This window comes from Globicephala melas, chromosome 2, assembly GCF_963455315.2.
Source record: "Globicephala melas chromosome 2, mGloMel1.2, whole genome shotgun sequence".
NCBI lineage: Eukaryota > Metazoa > Chordata > Mammalia > Artiodactyla > Delphinidae > Globicephala > Globicephala melas.
The window spans coordinates 25,437,182-25,444,489 of record NC_083315.2 but is presented as its reverse complement, the minus strand read 5'-3'; the positions used below and the strand labels follow the sequence as shown (position 1 = coordinate 25,444,489).

Genomic DNA, 7,308 nt, shown 5'->3' with positions numbered 1-7,308 from the left:
TGGGCCCGACCCTTGGCCCTCCCCTCCACTCCTTGACCCCTGGAGGCCAGGCCAGAGCCTCTGGTCTTTTCTGCACCCCTGGTTGCTTTGGCAACGGCTGCCGCTGGCCCCTGGCCTTCCAAAGCCCCGGCTGTAATGTGAATCTCAGGCAGGCTTGTTCGCTCCCCTGGCTTTGAAGACAATACGGGAGGGAATGCAGCAGCTCTGGTTTCAGAACCTGTCCCCGAGGACACCCCCCAAGTGCAGGAACAGGATCTGGGAGGAAAGGTAAAGAGAGGGCCACAAAGCAGTGCAGCTGGGGGAGAAGACCCCGGGGTGGGGTGGCGGGGTGAGGACCTTTCTGAGAACACCCTTTGGATCAGTGAGCAGGAGGGTCCACAGGCGCCGGTCTGTAGTTGATGAAGTAACGGCAGCTGAAGAAAGTGTCTTCTCCCTAGCCTGTTCCTTTGCTGTTTCATCAGAGACCAGAATGAAATCATGCTGTTCAGATCCACAGAGAATACCAAGCTACAAGGCAGAGCTAATGGGCTTCAGAGGACTGAACTGGTAAAGGAGACTTCATTACCTTAGAATCATGGGCCCAAACCAATCATTTTAAGCAATACCTTATGGGGGAAGTTTGACTGCCCAGAAATCGTCTGGAGGGTTCTAGTCACTCACAAACCCCGTGTGAGCAGGTAGGAACAAGACATCTTGGAAAGCAGATGTGACCAGAACACACCTGTGTGCTGGCGCATCGCCTGCTCCCCTCCACTGCCTAGAAGCTGGGAATCCCTCAGGGAAGGTGTGTGGATCTTGGACGTTAAGGTGACCGATGTCGTTTGAATGCAGGTTCCAGTATTGCATTTAGAATGTAAGTGATTGTGTAACCCAGGAGCTGTTTAATGGTGTGGTTAAACTCACTGGGTTTGGACCTTAACTCTAGTATTTATAAGCTGTGTGTCCTTGAAAAAGTTATTCATCTCTCTGTGTGTCAGTTGCCTCATCTATACGATGGAGATAACGTTCCTAGGATTTCATCGTGCTTTGAGCCCGTCACTCCGGATAAAGCACTAGTAAATGTTTCTAAGTCGTTGCTACTGGTGTTAGTGACTCAGCTGCGTGCTTTTAAAAGGTTGACGAGTTGCTTTTGCCTGGAGGGCCCTAGACTCTGAACGGCTGGCCAGCCTCAATGTGTTTGGACAACTCAACTTCCGAACTCCTGGTCGCCCTGATACCATTACAATAATCATATATCCAGGTTCAAGGTCCACTGGAAGTCAAATCTTCTGCCGTCTTGGGCCTAATGGGTTCTGACCAGTTTATGTCATAACCTCACCGGCTGTGTCATTCTTTTGAAGGTCGTGCCCTGCCCCCTTCCCTCCTGTCTCATCGATGTTGATTTCGGGAGCTGTCACCCGCACTGGTGAGAGAAGTAAGTAAGTTATTTACACAGTGCCTTTCGACAGTGCAGGCCTCTGTCCCGGAGACTGGCTCCCCGGCAAGGAGGCCGTGTCTTTAACTGCTTGTCAAATTCTCTGTTTGGGAACCGCCTTCCTGCCTATGTGCCTTTCCCCAAACCCAAACCAAATGCGAAGCAACTGAAACTAAGCTGCGTCTTAAAACCGGAATACCGTCTCCCCCACTACAAACCCGTTCTACAAACCCGTTCGTCGTGGCCACCTGTGGCCCTTTACATAGTTGTAGGTTATTTACTTTGCCAACACTGGAGTGTGTGATGCGGGTGCTCTTTTAAGGGCTTTGCAAACAGTGACCCCTTTAACCCTCATAACAGCTCTGTAAAGTAGACGCTTTGTCTTCATCCCCATGTGCTGGGGGCAGGGCTGGGGGGAACCTTGGCCTGGAGAAGTTCCATACGTGCCTCAGGTGCCTAACTCAGGTGCTGAGTTAGGATTCAAACTGGGGCAGCGAGCTCCAGGGTCCCTGGTCTTGTGCTGCCTCCCGTCCTGCCATGCTTTCTGAGTTGTCTGTAAGTAGCCTGGGATCTTCTAGAAGGCGGAGACAGTGTCTTCATAAAAAGATCTTATAGTGAAGGTGGTCAGAGATGACTTGTGATAATGCTGAAAGCTGTTGACCCGGAAGAGCCATTTACCCGCCCTGCCACCCATCCGCCTTGAGCAACCGCGGCCCCAGGAAGCAGGAGAAGCAGCTCCTCCCTGCTGGAGCCGCTGCCCAAATGCCCTAAGGGGTGAGGGTCGGGCCCGGGTAGGGCAGTCTCGTGATGCCCGCTCCTCCAAGGGAGGCGGCTTCCCGGCAGCACTCACTTGACCCCTCGGAGACCTGTAGCCACCACACTCCGTCCAGCTTCCCCAGCGGAAGACGGCATCTTCTCTTCCATTGTTCTTGGAGGAAGTCTTGCAGCGAGCACAGACAGCCTTCCTTCCAGGCCCCCGGGCAGGCTTGTTGGAGCCTCACCGGGCAAGAGCCCCCAGATGCCCCTGGAGTCCCCGCCGGAGCTGCAGCTCAGGGAGGGCCCGGTCTCTCTCATTGGAGCTGGAGGCTGAGCTGGGAGGGACAAGGCTGAGCTCCCAGTCACAACCCCAGCAGCTCGCATGGCCTGAGCCCTGGGGCTGGGCGGCTGCCGCTGCCACGCTGGGGGAGAACTCTCACGAGTGGCACCCGCCTGGTGTGAGCAGAGGCCACACCCGTACCTGCCCGCAGGTCTGTAGAAGAATGATGGCTCTCACCCGTGTCACATGGGGCAGGGGGCATGCCTCTCCCCAGCCCTGGTGAGGTTTACTCCCCTCCCCACTGCTGGGAGCCTCTGAGCACAAGGGGAGTTTTGCTCTGGGAAGCCTGGGGTTTACAGCACGAGGTCTGCACTGAAGAGCACACAGATCGGAGCCCACTCCTACTGTGGGTGCGAGGTCTCTTCCCACGTGCCAACAAGGTGGCAGGTGAGGACAGATGTGTGACCCAAGGGCAAGGCAGGAAGGGACGTTTGCCATCCAGTCGATCGGCTAGCAGGCTGCAGGGCGTTCCGAGTATCACCCCATCACACGTGAGGATATGTGATCCCAGCAACCCCGCAAAGCAGATGGGCTGGGGCTTCATTACGTCCATTCTACAGATGAGAAAACTCAGGGCCAGAGAAGTGATCAGTGGAATGGCACCCCAAGCCCGTACTTTTCTCTTTACCCCTCTGCTGTGGAGCATGGTACCAGGCAGGGGGGAGGGAAATGAGGCGAGGGATTGCACAGACTTGAGACTGAGCTCCTCCTTGAATTAGGGGCAGGATGCCCTGCCTGCCTCCCCCGGGTCCCAGCCCTGCAGAAAGAACCCTGTGTCCTGGAAGTAAAGGCAGGCGTTGCGGCCAGGACCCAGTGACCACCAGCCCCCATTTTCCCCTTACCCTCTCCAAGGAGAGCCCACCCAGACTTAGCAAGCATTTCCTCTTTCCGGACACCGTCACCTGGTCACCCCCAGGACGCTCCTGGCCAGAGCCGCCTTTCCTTAAGAAAACCCAGGGATGGGCTTCCCTGGTGGCGCAGTGGTTGGGAGTCCACCTGCCGATGCAGGCGACACGGGTTTGTGCCCCGGTCCGGGAAGATCCCACATGCTGCGGAGCGGCTGGGCCCGTGAGCCACGGCCGCTGAGCCTGCGCGTCCGGAGCCTGTGCTCCGCAACAGGAGAGGCCACAGCGGTAGGAGGCCCGCATACCGCAAACAAACAAACAAACAAAAAACCCAGGGACATGCAGCCACTGGCAGCCAGATGGTGGACCTGAGGGACCTGGGAGTGTGGGTGCTGGCATGCACTGGGAGCTGCCTAATAATAGACCTGCACTCCAGGATGTTGAGTGACAGCACCTCCACGAGCACAACTGGGACCGGGTGATGGAGGACTGGGGGACTGGGAGCCAGGGAGACTGGGTGTCCCCAGTGGGCTTAGTGAAGCTATTTTGAAGCCAGTTTATTGGGCTGCTGGGAGGGCTCCCCCAAGATGGCGTGCTGACCCGGCGGCACTGTGCTGGGAAATGATGGGGATGATGGCTCAGGGAAGCTGGGTCAGCTGGCATGGGAGCAGAAGGAAGGGGGAGGGGCACTGGGAGGGAAGGGGGCATCCACGGGACTCCAGACTGCAGGCAAGTCCCAGATGTCCCAAGTCAGTGGCCACCGCAAGTCTGTCCTGGAGGGCCATCACCAGAGCTGCGGGTGGTTCCCATCCACGGGCTGAAGCCTGTGGCCGACCACACACGCAGCCCTGCTCTGGGTTCATGGAGGTCCCTAGACACAGTAGCCACAGAGAACAGTCCAGGGGTAGAGGGTCTTGTGCTGCAGCCCCCTACCCGCGACAACTCCTGCTGCCCCAGCACCCAGCCCCCCACCCTGAGATGCTTTGTGCTGATAATTCAGAGTCTACTGACTCGATTGAGAAACGATTACACAGATGTCCCGACGTTCAATCGTATGAGACATCCTTGACCAAATGGGGTTTTCATCTAGCTGGATAGAATATGTGAGTAAAAAGGTGAATGACATTACAACACAACCAGTGGTAAGAACCACAAAAGCCTCTCTACAATAAGAGTTCCAGACAGGGACACCACAGTGCCCAAGGCTGGCCAGACTTGAGGGGGATTTGAGGTTGAACTGAACTCAGACCCCCGTCGCGGCACGGGGGTGTGGACAGCAGGCCAGGCGGGAAAGGAGGAACACACCTCGTGGGGGGTCGAGGTCTCCTCCCGGGGGTCTTTGGAGGATCAGGCAGATGAAGGAACCTGTCTGAAAGCTGAGGGTAAGGGGCTTAGTCCTAGTCCCGTGGCCGGTGGGCGACCGTCAAAGGTTTAAAAGGTGGGGGCCCAAGTGGGGTTCTCAGGTGATCAGTCTGGGTGTGGTCTGGCTGGACTGCAGGGAAGAAACAGCCTCGAGGGTCCTGAGCAGAGTGCAGGCCATGAGGCAGAGAGGCAGGGACCAGGGGAGGTGGGAGAGAGAGGCAAGAGGGGAAAATGATGACTCCACAGTCTCCAGGCTAGAAAATCCAATAAAGGGACGCTTGCTCACTGCCCTCTCGATGACTTAGCAGCCTAATTAAATGGCATTTTTGTAAGCGGTTCCATGAGGAGTGAGGCTGGTGCCCAGAATTCCAAACACAGGAAGAGTAGCGTTTGCGGGGAAATTGTCCGGCTCGCCACCCTCATTTGTGACTGACTGGGGCGCAGCCTGCTGGGCTGCAGAGACCAAGGATGAAGCCAGAAGGAGCCCTCCGGATGGAAGGAGAAAGCCCCCCACCCAGCGAGCAGACCCCAGCCCCGAATCCACCCTCCCATGCCCAGCTTTTGGGCCCCCCCGCCGTGTGCATCCATGGAAGGGGCCTGCTGACCCTCTGACGCAGACAACCCCAGTTTGCTGGGAAGCACACGTTTCGCTTCAAGTTTGACTGGCGCCGTACGGAGACTCACCACCCTTCTGTGCTTTCCATCATTGTGCTCATGATCTGGGGGCCCCCCCTTCCCCAGAACTTGTTCCCAAGTCTCCCACCTACTGTGACTCTGTTTCTCCTCATACTCACAGCTCCCCGCCACAAAAAAAGAGAAGGAAAAACAGTAATGAGGTAACAAAGAGGTGACGCGTGTCTGAGCCATCAGAGCAGGGCAAGGAGGCCTTCCCTCTCAAGGAGGCGGGCGGGAGCCATGGCTGCAGGAGGACAGAACTGTAACTGGGGCCGGGATTAGACCAAACTCCTCCCAGCCCACCCCGCCCCCAGGCTTGAGGGCCCCTCCCATCTGTCACCACCCCTCCACCTTCCTCATTAGGGTCCTGACCTTCAGTCTTCCTTGTTGGTCCTCTGTCATATTTGGCAAAGTTATCCTGATGCCCTGAAGTCTTCATCTTATAGTCTCTCAGAATTCAGACAGGATGCTAGCAGTGTGGTTCAAATACAATTGCATTTTGCTTTTCTGTCTTGAGGTTTAATATATACAATAAAGTACCCAACTAAACCATTAGGAAGAACTTAAAAGGAAGACACACAATGACCACCCCAAGTGGCCCGCTTGAAGATTTGGGGAGATGGGCAGACAGAGGGGACCTGAAACACCAGGCGCCCTGGGCCACCCTGCTGGTGACAGGGGCCCAGCCTGGAGGCGGAATGCACTCTCGGACCTGCAGCCATCAGGGCCTGCACCTGTCCCTGCCTTTCACCCCACCCCTCAAGAGGCCCCGGGACAACTTCCCAGGCCCAGACGTGGGGAACTTTCGAGGCTGGGTCTGGAACGAGGTCTTTCCGGGTCACAATCGTGCAGAGAGCTGGCCTCCCAGCTTGAGCCACTCTAAGCTGGAGGTCTGCACCAGGCGAGGGGGTGACAGGCGTAGCTAAAGGCTTCCCAGGACAATAGGCCGGGCCTGCTTTCACCTGTTGTTCTCAGCCGACAGCTGCAGGAGATGAATGAGCCAGAGATGGGCCAGCGGCGATGGGGAGGCCGTTCGGCCCCTGTGCGCCCTGTGCACGCACAGAGCACTGCAAACGTAGCCTCTGGAATGAGCCCGAGACTCAGACTGCATCCTCTCAGTGCAGGACTCACAGCCTCCAAGGCCCGATGTCACCACGGCCCGAAGCTGAGCTTGTCACAGGATTTTGGGCCAAGTTTCCCGCTGGGTGAACCTCGGGAAAGACACACGGCAGAGGCAGCAGGACCACGGCTGTGCTTTCCATCAGGGTCTGCTCTGGGAGCCCCTCCAGGCCACACCTGCCACAACTGCTCCTCAGCCACCCAGAAGGCAAATGCAGTGACCCGTGACCACGGAGGTTTCACGGCCTTTCCTTGCATGTTTCGCCTGCTCACGGTGTCACGCCCTGATGTTCAGAACTCATCCTCTTTCTCTGTTGCATTCGGCAAACTTCATCGGGATGCCTTGAAGTCCTTGACTTACAGATTCTCAGAATTCAGACAGGATGCTGTCAGTGTGGTTCAAACACAATTGCACTTTGCATTTATTTCTCGATGCTTATTAGATATGAAGCACCAGGCTAGGTCACTAGAAATAATGTAAGTGTTAAAATTGGAGCAATCCAGAGGCAATTAGCATGGCCCCTGAGCAAAGAGGACACACAAATTTGTGAGGCATTCCATGTTTTTGGATGTAACTGACCTTATTGTGGTAGTGATTTTGTTATATATGCATAAAAATCACTACTTTGGGGCTTCCCTGGTGGCGCAGTGGTTGAGAGTCCGCCTGCCAATTCAGGGGATGCGGGTTCGTGCCCCGGTCCGGGAGGATCCCGCATGCCGCGGAGCGGCTGGCCCCGTGAGCCATGGTCATTGAGCCTGTGCGTCCAGAACCTGTGCTCCGCAGCGGGAGAGGCCAC

At 56.5% G+C, this 7,308-nt stretch overlaps 1 non-coding gene across 1 annotated transcript; it reads left to right on the top strand.

Moving 5' to 3' along the window:
* Nucleotides 1-6,974: 6,974 nt before the first annotated feature.
* LOC115842344 (U6 spliceosomal RNA) lies at nt 6,975-7,078 on the top strand. The gene has a single exon (XR_004035224.1). It is a non-coding gene; the product is annotated as a U6 spliceosomal RNA (small nuclear RNA).
* Nucleotides 7,079-7,308: the final 230 nt, after the last annotated feature.